Source organism: Poecilia reticulata, chromosome 15 (assembly GCF_904066995.2).
Source record: "Poecilia reticulata chromosome 15, P_reticulata-male-v2, whole genome shotgun sequence".
Lineage (NCBI taxonomy): Eukaryota > Metazoa > Chordata > Actinopteri > Cyprinodontiformes > Poeciliidae > Poecilia > Poecilia reticulata.
The window spans coordinates 8,593,753-8,612,591 of NC_088844.1; the positions used below are offsets into that span (position 1 = coordinate 8,593,753).

General features: G+C 36.9%; 1 long non-coding RNA gene across 1 annotated transcript; it reads right to left on the minus strand.

Moving 5' to 3' along the window:
- Positions 1-15,298: 15,298 nt before the first annotated feature.
- Positions 15,299-16,360, minus strand: LOC145555133 (uncharacterized). The gene is made up of 3 exons (XR_014091221.1): positions 16,167-16,360; positions 15,562-15,676; positions 15,299-15,467 (listed from the first exon to the last, which is right to left on the minus strand). It is a non-coding gene; the product is annotated as an uncharacterized LOC145555133 (long non-coding RNA).
- Positions 16,361-18,839: the final 2,479 nt, after the last annotated feature.

Sequence of the window (18,839 nt, forward strand, 5' to 3'; positions counted from 1 at the left end):
ACTTGTTATAATTAACAGTCCCTTTTCCCATGGCAGAGGAACGCAGTTGCGTTTCCATTACAAATGCGTGAAAAAAATACAATTTATCCACTGCAGTGCTGCCATTAAAGAAGAAACACAATTAAATTCACAGGTGCATAAGTTTGTTCACGCAATAAGTTGTTGTTGCGCGCCCTCTAACTACTTCCTGTCGTTGTCTTCTTCGTGGTTTGTGACGGTGGCGACATCCGGTTGTTGATTGTGTGACTCGTGTGATGCGATAAAAAGTGTTTCCACTGCAGTTTTGCAGAATAGATCAATTTTGATACGGCCAGAAAAAAATCACATTATTGTAGCACCATGACCCTTTATCAATATTTTTGTTTTTTTTATTGGCCTGTTTCCATTAAACAGATTAAATTTCAAAATGTCAAATTGCACAATTATAGAAGCTTGTACTTCATTTTTGACCTTAAAACGTTTAATTAATTTACTGCATTTCAACAATATAAGAACAAGAAAATATTTAATAGAAGGTCAAAATAGATTTTTGAAAATTTGAATGCCTTCATTGTCTGACTTCTCTTTTCTGGTCAAAATTCAAAACCATGTGTGATGTCAACTTTTAATTTTTTGATAGGAAGTCCATACAACTATCCTTCTCCACAAATGTCTCTGTCACACTGTTGTAAAAATGTCTTTGGTTCTCATTTTCCCTTCATTTACAACTTTAATGTAGACCATCACCAAGTGCTGATTCTCACTGTATTTTTGTGTATTTTTCCAATTGGTTTCAGTTTTTTCAATGCGTAGAAGAAGTTGTTGACCTATGGGGCTCAGCACTGCCCTCTTTCGGCGAGGCACGGTACGTTCTGCTTCTCCTAGTGAATATTAAGGCCGATTAGAAATGCTAAATGTCAGGCAAGTTCATTAAATATATTCAACCGACTTGAAACAGCAGCATGTGTAATTAAACAAGTATATAAAGAGAGAAATAGCAGTGGGCATGCGCGAACTGCCTGCTTCATTCATTGTGACACGGCGCCCCCAGAGGTGAAGCACAGCACTGCACTGCCTCACTCCGGGCTTTTTCCATGCATTTCAACATGCAATGTGCAAATTCATCAATTTTGTCCAGAAAAATGTTAATATTGCAACGTCAAAAGAACAATTTGAATTTCTCTCCTCACTGCTAGCATGTATTTGACTTCTCATGTATCTATTTTTGCTGCATTGCAGTGAGTCACCGGCTTCAAGTTCCTCTGGATTCCTCTGATATGAAACTCTTCTAGATGCAGGAGAGCTGAGGGCCCGAGGAAAACCTCCGGCTCCTCTTCTTCAGGATGTCCATTGTGAATTTTTTAAGGTGTGTTTTGGATCAATAGTCTACTGTAGAGCTGATCCTCCTCCCGGTTTTTTTTTTTTTTTTTTTTGTGGTACACGCTGAAACAAAACCTCATATCGATCAATGCCTGCCCAACCGAGGAGCACTCTCCAGATGAATTTCTTCTCTGTTACATCTTGATTGTGCCTTAGTGCCAAAGCTATCTACAAGATCTTTCTTGTGTTTCTTTTGATTTTAACAAAACTTGTTTCCAAAATGTAGAAGGCTACTTTTCTTTGGATGCTGTGACGCTGAAAGCTTGTGTAAAGAGGGAAGAAAAGGTGATCTGCCCCTCATTAAAACTGCTAATTATCTGGACACAGTAGAACAGAGACCCATCAATCAGAATTTGCCCACGATTTTTCGGATCAAAACGGGGGGGGATAATTTGTCTTTCATGTCATCTTACAAGCACTTGGCTCTGACTTATTCATAAGATGTATTTAATGACTTCCATTTTGTGCATGTCTAATGAAACTCCCTGACAGTTCAGAGGTTTTGCAATGAAAAGAAGAAAACTTATTTTCATGTTCCTGTCTTTCATTGTTTCCGTCTCCCTGATTTCTTCTCCGTTGCACATTTTCTTTGTCGTTCACACTAAACCTTCTGCACACTCCAGCCTGACGTCATGCGGTGTGTATGTCACAGCTCAGCAGCTCTCATTTGTCCTGTTCACCTTGTAGTAATCAGGGCGCGGGTTGTGTACATGGATAGCCAAAAAAACAAGCAAGGAGACACGGGGATAGGTGTGTGGCATACGGATTACAAGAACAAAGTGGAAAACAACTCGAAAGAGTTGCTTTGGGAAATAAAAAAAAATACCTTGAAGAGATTTAATATACTGGAAAACTGAGAGTATAGAGAAATTGTGGTGTACTTAAGTGAACCTTAAAGGGGCAGTATTACGTAAAATTTACTTTTTTGAGCTTTACATCGTATTATAATGTTATTCCCTCATCTAAAACACACCTGGGGTGTTGCCTTGATTCTTTCATGCATGTTTGAAAAAAATTCTTTAATCTCTACGGCAACCGTTCAGCTGTGCAAAACGCCTGTGTGCTCCTAGCCCCGCCTCTTTTGGGCTGCAGTTTCGAAGCTTCTGCCTCACAGAGCAGCCCTCTCACTCAGCTCCTTCAAACTAGCCAGCAGCATTTAGCTACTAATAGTTGCATCTTCTCATTATACCGACTACCTCCCAGTTCAGCGGTTCAAGGGTTAATAGATTGAGACATGTGATGACTTTTTGAAGGCAGAGTTTCAGAAAGAGCAGGAGTTTTTAAAGAGACAGAGGCCCTATTTCAAGGCATTAAATTAGAAAATAACTTTTCTTTTTAGTCATATTTGATATGTAGCAGTTTTTATAACAACTGAAGTTTACATATTCACTTGATTACACAATGAAATAGCACCATGTGCCTGGACACATAACACTGTCCCCTTCAACATTCATCCTACTATTTGTGTTGCATTTTCCTGGAAAACATGTTGCACAATGAAGGCCGATTGAATTGCAGCACAATGAAAGAGAAACAGGTTCAAAGAGGTGGGATCAGCAGAGGAGATTAAAATCTGCATCTGTCAGATAGATGAGATGAAGGATTTGCCGTAGGAAATCACACACCATTTCCTGAGTCGCCCCCCTCCAACCCTCCTTCACTGCTTTACCTTAACGTACAGAAACAGGGCCATACGCTCGTAGTTTGCGCTAAATCTATTTGATGGGTTCAAGGCTGCAGCTGGAATAGCACAGGACACGGAGACAGACACACACGAGGGAAGGTGGTGTTAACGCGATGTCAGGCGGGGTGTGCGTTCATGTTTGCGGAGCAAAGCTTTCAGATTTTATCACGGTGAAGAGGGCAAAGCGAGCTGACAAGATGGTGTGAGGACGATAGAGCCCGTATTCACACAGAGAGGGTGAATACGGGCTAACCCTTTCTGTGGAAATTCTTAAAACAAGGAAAAAAAAAAAGTGCATACAGTCAATAATTTAGAATATGCATCCCGACTCAAAGCCACTGTCAGATTCAAAGTATGTTTTGAAAATAATAAATTTGAACCGTACTTTATACTCAAGCCCACATTTCTTTAATTGAAAATAGTTTTTTTTTTTTTTATTATTGGTCTGATGTAGTACTCTAACAGTAAATGTCATGTTTTTATTAGCTGTAAGTGGAAAATCATCATAATTAACAGAAATAAAGGCCTTCAAGTGTCCTTCAGTGTGTAATTAATCTATATTATGTGCTTCACTAAGTGGTAAAGCCCCAAACTTAAATTCTCTTATCAGTAAAAATCACATTTGTTGTTTGAGCCTGTGCATCGTACTAGGAGATGAGGGTGTAGCAAAAATGAACTGGATCCCTTTTCATACTGAGGATGTATATATTTAGAATGAGAAGGACTCAGGTTATAGAACACAGCTACGGTCTAAGCTTATAGATTTAAAGTCTTGGAAGATATTATGATTTATTTCCTGGTTTCTGTAAACTGACTGGAAGACGTGGGAGGAATACATTAGCAATAACAATTTACAGCACATCTTCTGTTGCTATCCGCATTAATCTATCAATGTTAAAGTGTTTTATTGGAGCCATTCGATAAAACCTGGGAAATTGAAGCAGCATCTACTTCTATAAAGCATTTTAAAATGATTTCATTGTGCAGGGCACTCTAAAATGTGTCTATATCTGGATTGCTGTCCAAGTGAACTACGTGGTTTTTATACGTGGTACATATATATTTTTACTTTTTTTTTTACAAGTAAATATGGTTTAATAATACTTTATCTTGATCCCATTTATGCACTATTTAAAGATATTTTGTATTTTTGCTACTCTTCAAGCTTTCGTTAGACCTTTTCCTATCCTAGAAACTTGATTTTGTTTCCCTCTGAGCAGTTTTGAGTGCCACACTTACTGTGAAAACAGTCAATTTGACTAGTGTTTGAGTTACTTGACACTTGTATTCAGACTGTAAACGGAGTGTCTTCTGTTTTTAACCGAACTCGTAATTAAAGTTGTTTACTGTCTCCTGTGATGCAGTGCTAACGGTGAATTAGCCGCCGTCAGCAGATGTGCGCCAAGCAGCGTGATTATCCGTTTCCAACACAACTCGAAAATCATTTCGCTTGCTTCATACGTACGTTTTGAGTATATGCGCGTGTGTGTGTGTGTGTGTGTGGGGTGGGGAGAGGGGGGTGTAGGGGTGTGTGTTTGTGTTTCGTTGATCAAAGACACTGCCAAAGCTGCCTGACTGTTTCCTCATGATGTATGAGAGGGAGACTGATTCTGTCAGCTGTGAAAATAAATGTAAGGCTTGTTCCGCCTGGCTTCCTTTCATGCATAAAACCAACAACGAAATTGGGCTGAATGATATATGCTCGAGTGTTTTTTTTGCTCTGTGTGTGTGTGTGCGCGTGTGTGTGTTGCACAAACGGTGTAATGTAAGAGGCCGGACAGATTTTGCTGACAGAGAAACGGCCTGCTCTGAAGGTGTGCATTGAGTCACTGTTATGCACTCAAATCTGGTATCTTCTGCAAAGTAATACTCACCAGGTCAAACATAAAACACAAATGTAACAAAGTTAAGGAAAGGACTGCAAGCTTTAGTTACTAAAAATAATATTTATGCTATTGCTTAACATCCTGAAGTGCATTTCTTTTTGTCTTACCCAAGCTTTCTATTGGATGTTTTTCCATCTTTCATGCTAGCTAAATTTAGCTCCTCATCAGATGACAGTTATATTTGCTATTGGCTGGAGGCTGGTGGAGTCTTAGGCTTAAAGAGCCGGTCGGGAGGCATCAAGCTGATTTCTCCTGCCATCACTCTTTAAATCCGGACATTGAAAAAAAAAAAAAAAAGGTTACAGGAAAGCAATTTTTGGGACAGCTAGACATACTTAAAGAAAATTTTTACTTAATCCCAGTATAAGCCATTTTCTATATCTCAAAGTTTTCCTCATGGGAAGATGTATGGGGCAAAAAAAACACACACACAAAAAAACATAAACTGTTGTGTGAGCACTCTGCAAGGTCCAAAAGTGAATATTTAGACACTGCTTATGATCAAATTCTCCCTGCAACTTTGCTCCACTGGCAGATGCAAATTACATTTTGAGCTCTGCAGGATGACAATAAAAATGGTAATTCAGTAAGCAACATTTTCATGCGCACAAAACGTTGCAAGTGGAAGGCTTATCTTGTTACGATAATGCAGTTTTCCAATATCCACTCCCCCCTCCCCACACACACACATACCCACACACTTACCCCCCAAATCAGGAGGAAATATTAGCTACTTGGAAGCATTAAAAAAAGAGAGAGGATTGTGTCTAAGCTGTCAGACACAGATGGTTGCTGAGGATGACGAAGGTGAACGCAGCGACATCAGGACGTGAAGGCTGTTAATGGAGCACATATTCAAAGGGCTTCAAGAAGAATGAAGGAAAGTACGCAGCATGCGTTCACACGTCTCTGGCACCGTACGCTCAGTAGTTGTTTTATTGAATATCTGAAAAGACAGTAAGGTATTCCAGATGGATTTTTTTTTCTCTTTTTTTTCAGTCCATCAATTTTAAAATTTGCTCTCGAGAGCACTTGTGTAATCATTTCCTGCTGATTAGTGATCACGTGACACGTCCTTTGTGAGCTCTAAAGAGAGGATATGAAAATGCTTCGGGGGGAGGCGCCGCGTCGGATCTGCCTAGAAATTGATTTTAAAACAATATTTGGTCTGATGCTACTTCTTCTTTAAGTCTGGTTGTGGTTTTGAGCGCATTATGTTATATATCATCCTAACTCTGCAAATAGAAGAATAACTTTTAGAATGTATCAATTGTAACATCCCTGGAAAAAATAGGGTTTTTTTTGTCATTGTTTTTTTCACATTTTGTGATGTTACAACCACAAACTTCAGGGTGGAAAATAATTGGCTTTCAGACATTTTTTTTTTTTTTTTTACAAAAACAGCTCCTGATAAGTTTATTTGAACCGAACCCTCTATACTCTTCTCACCTTAAATAAAATGCAGTGCAACTAGTTTCAGAGGTCATTTATGTGTTAATTAAATTTCAGCATAAATACAGTTGTTCTGAGAAAGACCCTTGATGGTGGGAGAATCTGCTCATACAACATCCATTATTCATGCGCTCAGGAACAAGTAGCATAAAGAAAACCAATGCTTAGATAACAGCATTAAAGTATTTCACAATCCATGTTGTCAAAACAAAACAAGCTGAACGCATGTTGGAGAAAACTAACTTGTACAACATCCTGAGTTCATCTCATCTAATAGAAATCATTTTGGTAATCCTAACTGACCTCAAATGGAAAACATTCATTCTTATTTCATTTAAGTAAAATTGTTATTTTTTTTGTGATAAATATGTGAATATCTGATTTAACTGCATGTGTTTGAACATTGTTTGGGAGCAGAAGTGGTCGCCTGGTTCTGTCCTGCCACGCTAAACGTTTCTCTCTTCCTCTAACGCAGCCCCGTGTTTCTTGTCTTGTTGTCTCTTATTTTCAGATATTTTTTCCCACTTATCCTTCAAGGCTCGCAAAACAGCTGCACCTGCCCTATAAAAATGAATATAATTGTCTTTTTTTTTCAGTGTGCTCAGCGTAGAGATAAGAACAATACTGAAGGAGATGAAGACGGGCTAAATGTATGAAATGGTACCGAATCACGTTTCAAGGGCGAGGCCGTGCCGATGTTTGTGTGACAGAAGATATGAAAAAGGAGACGTGACAAACGGCCAGGCGTAAAAAGAATACCTGCTTCCAACCTTTTCTGTCCAGCAAAGTCACAAAATATTTACGCCTTACATGAACTGATGACGAGAGAGAATCTAACATGACTGATTGCTACGCTGCACCAAAACACCTGCATAGGTAAATTATTGCATATAAGGGATACGGACGGATCATTATGTTTAGCAAAAATGATATTTACCATCTGGCTTTGCTTATGTTATGCATAACAAGAGATTACATTGTGCAGTCGCTCTCTTATGGCTTAAGCAAAAAATGCTTTGTCATCATGCACCGAACTTTGCACATCAAGGCAAATACAATATTTTAATATTCATCTTTGTGACAGCTTGTAAACAAGGCAGACTTGCCACCTCTTCTTCACCTCTGAGGTTGTTTCTTTCTGTTGGATTCATAGACAAGACATTTTGAAAATGCGTTGAACATTCAGAAGAGTGTCGCCTTCTTTCCAAATGGGGTCTTAAAGCTGCAGCACATAACTTTTATTAGACATATGTTCCTTACATATTTGTTAAAACTTTCACTGCTGTCATACGAATAAATACCCTACTTTGTCAGAAACGACCAATCAGAGGCAGGAGGAGGGTCTGAGCGCTGTCAATCACCCTGGTGTATTTTTGGATTGAATTTGAATTGACTTCAGTAGCACAACATTGTGGTAAATACGTCTGGTTTTTTGTGAGCGGCTTCTAGTTGGTTCCTCATTTCTCAAATGTTGCTTTTAGGTAACTGTTAGATGATTTTTTTTTCAGACTTTGCATTGAACTGCATAATAAACTCAACTGCATATATATATATATATATATATATATATATATATATATATGTCTACAAGGTTACTTTGATGGATTCCCAGTTCAGCTCTTCCAGAGCGTCTACAGACGCCGACTAAAGGTGCACAGAGGCTTACTGTTTCTAGGCAACAGCTAACATGTGGAGATATGCCCAGGCAGATCATACAACCTTTGCTGAGCAAACATCAGAGCGGCAGAAAAATGCTTACTGACAGCACTTCGTGTGTTGTCTCACTTCTCTGGAGTGAGTGAACTGAGCATTAAAGGTGAAAAGCTCACCAGGAGCCAGAGTGTTTTTGAACGTTTGAGCTACTAAAGCTAAGCAGCTTCTTTCTCTAAGGAAAATCTTTACTTATTTGTTAACGTCTGCTGAGATGTCATTTGTTTTTCCCTTAGTTAGTGGAGTGGGTAGTATTTTGTGAAATTCCTATACAGTTACATTCTTTCAGCCATGTGTGGACATCTTGGGGTTGTTTATGCAAAAAGGGGGCGTCCCAAACACTCACCCCGTTGCTGGGTAACTGTATTGGCTGCTGCACATCTCTGAGTTTTCTACTGAGTTTTTGTTTGACGATCTAATTAACCGTTTTGGATTAGTTCTAGGTCTCAGCAAAAAAGTTTACCTAAATTTCTCAAAAATGAAGCTTTTACTGGCCAAATTAGAGCAGAACCGGATGAATAATTGTTGCATCTTGTCAGCACGCATACGTAGAGCTTTATCTTCCTGTCAAACAGATAATTCACAGCATCAGATCTGAGACATCAGAGCGACAACAGAATCTGGGGAAGCACTTTCTGTAGGATTCTATTCAATCTGACATAATATGTTATGGTTGGTACTAATTATTACAATCAACTTTATATCAAGTAAGGATTAAAAACACACGTTCCCACTTGCCGTAGTGAAATCAGTACAACTGCTTTGTCCAGTACATCCGACCCCATTTGAACTAATTTTATTTTATTTATGCCAATTCTTGCCTGATTTGTTTCCTCCATTCATCTATTTTACTGTGTTTGCTATAGGAGTAATAAAAAAGGGCTTTTAGCATTATGCTAGTAGCATAATTGAACTCTTAGACCTAACCACATGTTTATGTACATTTATTGCAACTCTGTCTTGGGATGCTCACACTGTGCTGCTGAGCTATTATCTGCAGTGGAATTGACTTCTGGTTTGGCATTTTTCCAGATCTGCATTCCAGTTGGTGCCTGAGGAATGTTAAAGCATCCCACAGGATATTTTATTCAGAATACTGCCTCCACTTTCTGGTGTCAAGGAGAGAGAATGCATTCACGTTGCTTTATTTTTATGGCTGTTCGTATAAAATGTTTTTTTTTGTAGTTGTTGTTGGGTAAATGAAACAAAGTTATCAGATATACAGTGTAGTTGTGAATTAGAGGCAGGTGTCTTGCACTGATGCGTTATGCCAAAATGCCACATGTTATACTGAAAATGGTTTTTGCAAAGATTGGGTTTTAGGAAATCAGTATCCATTGTCATAATACTTTCTATAGGATGATACTTGGTGACCTTATAAGTGGAAAGTTAATTGTTCACCATCCACAAAACATCTTCTTGCTTCTGCAAATTGATTCTTTTCTGACATTTAAATCATTTAGTTGATGAAGCATGAATTATTATGCTTTCTAGATGGCAGCAAATGAGAAAATATCAATAGCTGGAAGGCAGAAATAAGAAAAAACAATAACTAAATGCAGAGATATACAGACTGAGACTTGCCTCTTTTGGAAAACGAAAAGCAATGAATACCAAATGGTGTGAGACTAGAGAACCATTAGATTCAAACTAGTGTAAAAGAAAGTGCAGGGTTAGCATAAATTAACACCATGAGTGGGACAGAGCATGAACTGAGCTGACTTTACATCTACAAAGGAACTTTAAGGACGGGTTGGGGAAATTACACACGTTAAAGCATCAAAAACTCAAAGCTTCTGTATTTGTGAGAAGGATCTGAAAGGCAAAAATAGTTTTTGCTAATGAAATGACAGAAGTGTTAACGGTTACATCGCCCTGATGTTGAAACTGATACAGAACATGACAAGGAATCTGTAAGGGGTCAAAGTACGGCATTCTTTCAACCCAAATATAAGATTCAAAATCAGCACAACACGTGGATTTGTTCTCAGAGGAATATTTGTGTCATTCTGTATGTCAGCCAATTATTCCATACAGTCAAGTAGTGCGATGAATTAAACATTCGGCATTTAATGGAAATCTCCTTGAACAAAGTTGAAGTGGCATTGCTGGATTCCCATATATTACGAGCCTCCTTTTCGAAGTGTTTTAAAATGACTCTGCGTTTTCTCCGAGTGTGGCTAATGAGCAGGAAGGAGCCACGTAATGAGGCAGAGTGGTGGATTTCCATAGCATCACATCAGCCTGAAAAGTTTCAGTGCTCTCTGATCTTCCGCTTACACATTTCTGTCCTCTGCATTACGGAGATCCGTCTTATCTGTTTGATCATTTCACTCTCCCTCTGTATTGCACAGGCATTTGATCTGTGCCTGTGCATGCTGTGTATAACAAGGCCAAGTTCGTCTGACTTCATATTAAAAATATAAAATATTTACAAAAACAAATCCATCTGGTGTGAACTACAATGTGCCAATATGCCACATGCCAAACAATATTTATTTCAGAGCATAGCTGGAAGGTTTCTCCTCTTAAATGAAAACAAAATTGTAAAAAAAAAAAATTGTTTGTTTCAACTAATTTGACCTTAATCTCTTAAGTGGCGCAGTTGGTAGAGCTGTTGCCTTGCAGCAAGAAGGTTCTGGGTTCGATTCCCGGCCTGGGGTCTCTCTGCATGGAGCTTGCATGTTCTCCCTGTGCGTGCGTGGGTTTTCTCCGGGTACTCCGGTTTCCTCCCACAGTCCAAAAACATGACTGTCAGGTTAATTGGCCTCTCCAAATTGCCCCTAGGTGTGAGTGTGTGTGTGCATGGTTGTGTGTCCTGTGTGTCTCTGTGTTGCCCTGCGACAGACTGGCAACCTGTCCAGGGTGTACCCCGCCTCTCGCCCGAAACGTTGGCTGGAGATGGGCACCAGCACCTCTCCCGACCCCACTGAGGAAAAAAGGGTGCAAGAAAATGGATGGATGGATGGATGGATCTCTTGCAGAACAAAAACCGATATAGCACTTAACCCCTGTTCAAACTGTGAAAATACAAAATAAATACCATGTAAATTATCCATTTTAAGAGTACTGCATAGTTTTCAAATACTGATTTCTGCTACTGAAGGAGGATAAAAAGAATATCCAGACTCACCAGGCCCAGTGTTTAAATAATCAGCCCCTTTTTTAAAATGATGAATTATCTGTAAGCACATCTTGAATTTTACAAGCCAAACCTCTGCTTGTTTACTGTCAGATGTTTGGAACCAATAAATTGCTTAAATATAACTTCTCTAACAACATGAAATAGGCTAAAACATCATAAAAACTGATAATGCCACAATTTACAGCGATTCAAGAACAGAAACCATCGTTAAGGAAATGATTGTTAAAATAATCATTTACAGTGCACATCGCACACATTGAAAAAGTGCTTTACATAGTTCTATGTGATTTCTGAACAACTCAGAGGCGTCGCATTGCCAGATTGTTCCTTGAAGGGAAACAGAGACTTTTTTCTGAGTTGCGTTGCCCGGGTTGCTCGTCTTAGAGCAACACATTGAGTCTGACGTTTCTCTCAGGAATTAATTCTCTCGGATCTGGAAATTCATGCAGAGGAATCTCATTCGTTACTTTCATTCAGATTGATGCCGGAGGAATAAATGCCACGTTGGGATGTTTGCCAATCATTCTCACAGCTTTGCTGTTAAAATGTGTCTGTTTTTCCAGTGCATCCGCATCGCCATGTTTTTTTATTTATTTTTTTTTAAGTTGTAGTTTTCTGTCAGATTCTACATTTCGGAAACACGTTTTTGTCCTTCTCGTTGTGTTTCTGCGTTGCTTTCGTCTCGAGTGCATCGTGTGTACATCACGCCTGTCTTTTTATTTTTCTGTGAGGTATTTCCTTTCTTCTTCTGACCCCCGTCTTTGTTTTCTCCCAAATGTTCATTCATCAGGCACAGAAGAAGGAAGAGAAGATGATTGTCAAAGCATCTCTGTCTGCAGTCACCCTTTAGATTAATTAATACAACCTGATCTCACTGGGAAAATTCTGCTTTACGTTTTTGTAACCAGCATTAAAAAGAAAAAAAAAACACTATTTATTCTTGCTGTAGAACAATTGTTTGATAAATACATCATTTTTAAATCACAGTTTCTTTACTGTGCCATAAAAGTATACTATGCGGCTGGAAAACACACAGTACTGCCCCTTTAAATGAAAAATGCCACTTCTACATAATGTAGAAATGAAATGTAGAATCAGTGGCATATAAATGCCATGGTGGGATGTTTGCCAATCATTCTCACAGACAAATATGTAGAAATATATATTTGTCTTTTTTTTTGTTGGTCTGCTGCAATATTTTACTTTTAAACATTGTGTTTTCATTAGTTGTTAGCAGAAAATGAGCAAAAACTCGAGAAAATTTTACATACTATATTATAGGAACTATAATGTGTTTCACTTAATGAGATAAAATGACTTTTCTATTATATTCTATCTCACTGAAGATGATTGCGTGACTGGACTTAAATTTATGTCAAATTATTCTAAATAAAAGCACCTTGAAAAGAAGAGTAAAAAGTTTTTTGTTTTTCCTTTTGGGCTTCATTTACAACATCACACATGCGTTTTATAAACCAGTAAAATACATTTCATTTTTGTCCCTACAAAATAGAATAGCAGGAAGATAATTTGTTACTGCCTCCTATGCTGTTGCCTTGCAGCAAGAAGGTTCTGGGTTCGATTCCCGGCCCCGGTCTTTCTGCATGGAGTTTGCATGTTCTCCCTGTGCATGCGTGGGTTTTCTCCGGGTACTCCGGTTTCCTCCCACGGTCCAAAAACATGACTGTGAGGTTAATTGGTCTGTCTAAATTGTCCCTAGTTGTGAATGTGGGTGTGCATGGTTGTTTGTCCTGTGAGTTGCCCTGCGACAGACTGGCGACCTGTCCAGGGTGTACCCCGTCTCTCACCCGGAACCTTAGCTGAAGATAGGCACCAGCAACCCTCCCGACCCCACTAAGGGACAAGGGTGTAAAAAAAATGGATGGATGGATATATTGAGATGTTTGTCAATCAATGATTGGGGGGCGTCAAGTACATCTTTAAAGAGAATGTATGACGTTTTAATTCGCTCCGTGTTGGACTATGGATGTATTGTTTACAAGTGACCTGCAAATTCATTGTTAGTCGATTTAGAATACAAGCTAAAGCGCTCAGAATATGTTGTGGGGCTTTTAGAACATCTCCAATTCCTGCTCTTCAGGTTATTACTGGAGAAATGCCACTGGACTGTGTCAACAAATTATTGGTTAAATTTACAAGGGCATGAGGAAAGTCACATTACTAAACAGGTATTTAGAGAATGTTGGGAGTATGGTCATAACATAAGGAGTTTTGGATGGGATGGAAATATTCATGCACATAATTTGGGGATGAATAATATAGCATGCTGTAAAACTGTAAGTAAATCTAAAATTGCTCCATGGATATTTGAAATGCCAATAGTACATTTAGAAACCAAAAAAAATAGAACAGTCTTGTGGAGGTTTGTATCAAATTATTCAGCAGTATTTAGAAATAATGTATGAAAGCATGACACAAATGTATACAGATGCATCTAAAGAGGAAAATGGTAAAACAGGAGTAGCAGTATATATTATCACATGCTGTTTTTATCTTAATTATGTGAAGCACTTTGAAATGCCTTGCTGCTGAAATGTGCTATACAAATACAATTTGATTGATTGATTGATTGATTCCTAAACAAAAAGTTTTTATAAAAAGAACAACAGGTATTTTATCAATTTTTTCCAGCAGAAATGTTGGCAATTATTTTTGCCATTGCAATGGGTGGCAATGGGTACCTCCCAGAGGTAAAACACTTTCCTCTGGAAAGGGTTTTACCCAGAGGAAGGGTAAAACCCTTGACAAGACATTGACAATGTCTTGTCAATGTCTTAGGCAAGACATTGACAAGATTCAATGTCTTGCCTAACTAGTATTATCAGTGGAAAATCTGAAAGCCGTCAAGATCTTTTAGATGAAGCTTGTTATTTGATATATGATATAAAGCAACAAAATATAAGTATTCAATTCACTTGGGTTCCAGCATATAAAGGAATTGTAGCTATTGAAAAACTAGATAGGGCTGCACAGTGGCGCAGTAAGTACACTGCAAAAAGTCCCCTTTCAAAAACAAGAAAAAAAGTATAAAAATAGGGTATAATTTTCTTAAAATAAGAACAATTATCTGCCAACAGAACAAGATAATTTATCTTAAGATTTTCTAAAACAAGAAAAAATATCTAAGATAAACCTACAATATCTTAAAATTAGTGTATTTTTACTTAAAACAAGCCAATTTTACTTATACGAGTAAGATATATTATCTTATTTTAAGAAAAATTATCTCAAGTAAAGAAAATGTTACTTGACACTGAATTTCTTGAAATAGCGTAAAATTTTCTTATTTTAAGAAAAATCTTCTATGTATTAAGAAAATAAATCTCATATATTCTATTTGTATTAGTAAAATTGGCTTGTTTTAAGTACAAATACACTAATTTTAAGATATTTGTAGGTTTATCTTGGTTAGATATTTTTTCTTGTTTTAGAAAATCTTGACAAGGTACATTTTCTCGTTCTGTTGGCAGATAATTTTTCTTATTTTAAGAAAATTATACCCTATTTTTGTATTTTTTTTTCTTGTTTTTGAAAGGGGACTTTTTGCAGTGATATACCTAAATCTAGTTTATTTTTATTGTTGCATAGGATTAAAATATATATTTCGTCATAGCTTTACTCAAGGTTCTTATGCCAAGACAAAAATCTACAAATTAATCCTGTGAATACTGGAACAAGAGACGTTATTGGCTTGCTGAAATGAAGACATAAGTTCAGTTACTTTTAACATCATTATTACATTTAAGTTTCACATAAACACAATAAAACATGACTACTGGTCAGAATTTAAAGTCTGGATGGGCATCTGATTCTGAAACAATCCTGTAAAATGACAGAACAATGACGATCTGACACATCTGCCACACTCATATGATGCCCTAAGAGTCGAGCAAACCAAATTGTCCAAAGGAAAAAAAATCTTAGGATTAGATGTCAACAATAGGAGCTTCCTCCGCAATGAACTTCTTCCAATAAGCCATAGCCTTTTATATGTGGAAGTCTTGCCTCAGTTACGGACGCGTTCTCAAAGACATCTGTCAGCAGCACAGAGAGGAGTGGCCACACACACGGATGCTGAAAGGTGTAGTAGCTATGATGTCCTCCTTTCAGAAGATCAGGGCAGGCATGGTTCCAATGGCCAGTAGAAAGTTGGTTTCACGATCACCACAGAGCTGAAAAGTGGTCTTGTTTGAAGTTGTTGGGTCATCTGCTAATTGAAGCACAGACAGAAAAACAATCACAAAACAAACCATGTTTTAGGGACTAATCAGTGTAATGATGAATCAGTATCATAAATTTCTTACCTTGAGAATGTGAAGGATGCCGTCACTTGCATTTCCCAAAGTTTCTTGTAGATGGTGCAATACGTGATTGGAGATGTGTCTGGCATAGGCTTCACCATGGCAACAGTTTGGTTTACTTGAAAAATAAAACAAGTCTTATTTTAGTTCATGTGCTCAATTACAATATTACATGAATTCAAGATGGCAAGAAAGTTATTTTAATTAAATCAAACAAGGACTACTTAAATTCACCAATTAAAAATAGTGTTTAAAATATCCTGGTAACAGTGTGGAATATCTAACCTTGTAGACTCATTGCATTTAAGTTTTTAAATTACAGCACATAAAACACCCTCAGTTAGTGAAATACTAGGCGGAATTGCCCTTTAACCATTTCCCGAATCAGAAGCTACGAATGAGAAGCCATCTTAGCTATGTTAAAAAACGGAAGCTACCATGAACTCGTGTCGATATTATTTTTAAGCCACAGCTATTGTGGTTAATAACTGTTCAAAGCTCATATTCACAAGAGCGGCTCTTTAACCGCGGATGAAAATTGGCATATCACGACATGCTAACTAGCTTCAGTTAGCTTATCTTAGAAAGACAGACAACTTTAAACTTACCTCTGAGTACAGCAGCTGTAGGGCCTATACACGTAAAAAAGTCCTCCATCTTCATCCATGTCCAACCGAGATTAGAGAATTTGCCAAAAGAAAATCTTATAAAAGTACAGTAGATAAAAGCTTAGTTAGGCTGTTACAACTGAATTGACCGTTAATCAGGGCAGTTAAATGATCTCTGGCGTTGCCGTTAGTGATGTGCGGATTGATACTGAAAGTTCGATTCTTCCGATACCAGAACTTAATTCTTTAAAATCTATTGTCAGATCCAAGGATCAATACTTTCAACACTTTAGTAATTTGAGATAATGTAGATTAACAAGAGCAAGTTAGAAAGTAACTAAATTATTGAGATCTTGCCGAAATGAAACGTTGTTAATGGGAACTACTTTTTCTTCCGCCTGGTAAGTATGTAATGTGTAAGGACGTAATGCCCAAGCGCAGCGTGCTGCTGACGCTCACTCACTCAGAAATGGACATGTTGACAGATTATAAAAAAGTGACACGGATCTATTTCAGCTGTCATTTTATAGTAGTTTTAATAATTAAACAATGATGTACATTGCTAAAAAAAAATAAAGGGAACACTTAAACACTTACGTGAACACTTAAGTGTTCCCTTTATTTTTTTGAGCAGTATATTTAGTAGGGTTATTACTTTACTAATTTTCTTTTTTTTAGTTTGCAACTCCATTTTCACATGTTTTGTATATTTCAGCTGAATTAAAATAGTTTATAGTAAACAAGATTGTTGTCTCAATATTTAAAATGAGTGCATTAGAGTACATTGTGTTCTTTTTATGAAGCCAAGATATGGATTACATTTATTTTTTATTTAATTAAGAAACAAATTAACTGTCTTTGCACAAAGTATGGGATCTGTATTGCCAATACCAGCTTAAATTTTACTCGGTATTGGATCAGAAAGAAAATCTGTTGCATCTCACTGACATTTTGGGCGCTTTCCCATTTGGATTGTATGATGTCATAAAAGGGGTTACAAACATGATGAATAAAATATTGTTCAAACTAATATTAGTAACTTATAAAGTAAGAATTTGAAATATAAACCAAAAGTTAAAATATTTATGAGCTAATCAATATTGTTGATTCTAATCTCATTGTGTGGAATACCAGCCATTTCAAATCACACATCAATAGAAATTTCATGACATGTCAGTAAGAGGTCCCACATCTTGCATCAAGAAGATCAGATTAAGGTCCACAGCAGACGGAAACATGCCAAGAATTATCTTGATATATAAACTGATATTGTCTCTGAAATTGTTGTGTTAAATGTTAACCGTTTAAATATTAAATTATAATTTCCAGTACACTCTGCCAACTTATACAAGAGTATAAATTCATGTTTTTTTGGTTTTTTTTAATTGACAATAACACAAAGGATTCCATTTGGACATAGTCTGTTTTAATTATCTGAATACATTTCATTAAGTATGTGATTTCGCTTTCTGTGCTTGAAATAAGAAATTTTTACTTATAAAATAAGTTGTAGACTTGAAGTTTGATTGGTAAATATTGATATTCTAGATTCTAGCACATATTTACTCATAATAAGTAATATTTTCTTAATATTAAGCTTTTATATCTTACTGAGATAATTAAGTACAAAAACACTTAAAATAAGAAAAGTATTCTAACATAAATCCCTCTTGGTGAGAAAAATTATCTTGTCAGAAAGAAAACAAGAAAAATCTCCTTAATTTAAGATATTTAATCTTACTAAGATTTCAGTTTTTGCAGTGATCTTATTCAAAACTCCTATCAGGTTTCAAGAATCCATTATCCTCCAGTTTTCATTTGCTGTATTCAGATAAAGAAACCCATAAAGGTGAGACAGAGAAAGAAAGGATGGATAACAAGAAAAACAAAGAATATGGAAGACGAGAAAAAGGGATCAGCTTTGGAAAATGAGGCGGAAAATCAAAATCACATCAGAAATGAAACTTATGGCGAACAACATTTACAACGATGAAGTGAAAATATTTGCATTTTTATTATGAGTGCATTTTGAAGGAACCATTTCTTTAAAAATTTAAATGAAAAGGGTATTTCAGTATTTTCTATGACCTTTTATAAAGACAATCGACTCTTACATGAGTAAAAAACGTTAATATTAACACATTGGACCAATAAAGACATTTATAATATAAAAATGTATCAAATGAATTACAGTTTTAATGAAAAATTTCTGGTAGCTGCCTGTAGGATGCTATTTTTCCAAATGGTAACACTAATTTGATAAACAAGCCTCATCAGTATTCTGATTTATTGAATTTGAACTGCATAAAAAACACCAAACCTACAGCATAACATGGCACAGTCCAAGGTGTAAAAAAGAAATGTGCTGTAAAGACGGACGTGAAAATTAATTACACTGCATTGGCGCCTTTTTTCTTTTACTGTTCTGAGCTAAGTGAGTGGGTCTATCATAAAAATCACCTTTTCATTTTCCAATGTCATCCTTGCAAGTTTACCCAAACAGGTTTGCACACAGAACCTTCGGCCTCGTGTTTCAGACAGAAACAGAGAAAGGCTGGCATTAAATTCACTTTAATGCCCGAAAGCAATTAAAACATGCTAAAATTAGCTCTGCACCTCAACAAAGGAGTTTTATTAATCTGAAGTAGAGCCGTTGAGTGTGTGTGTGTGTGT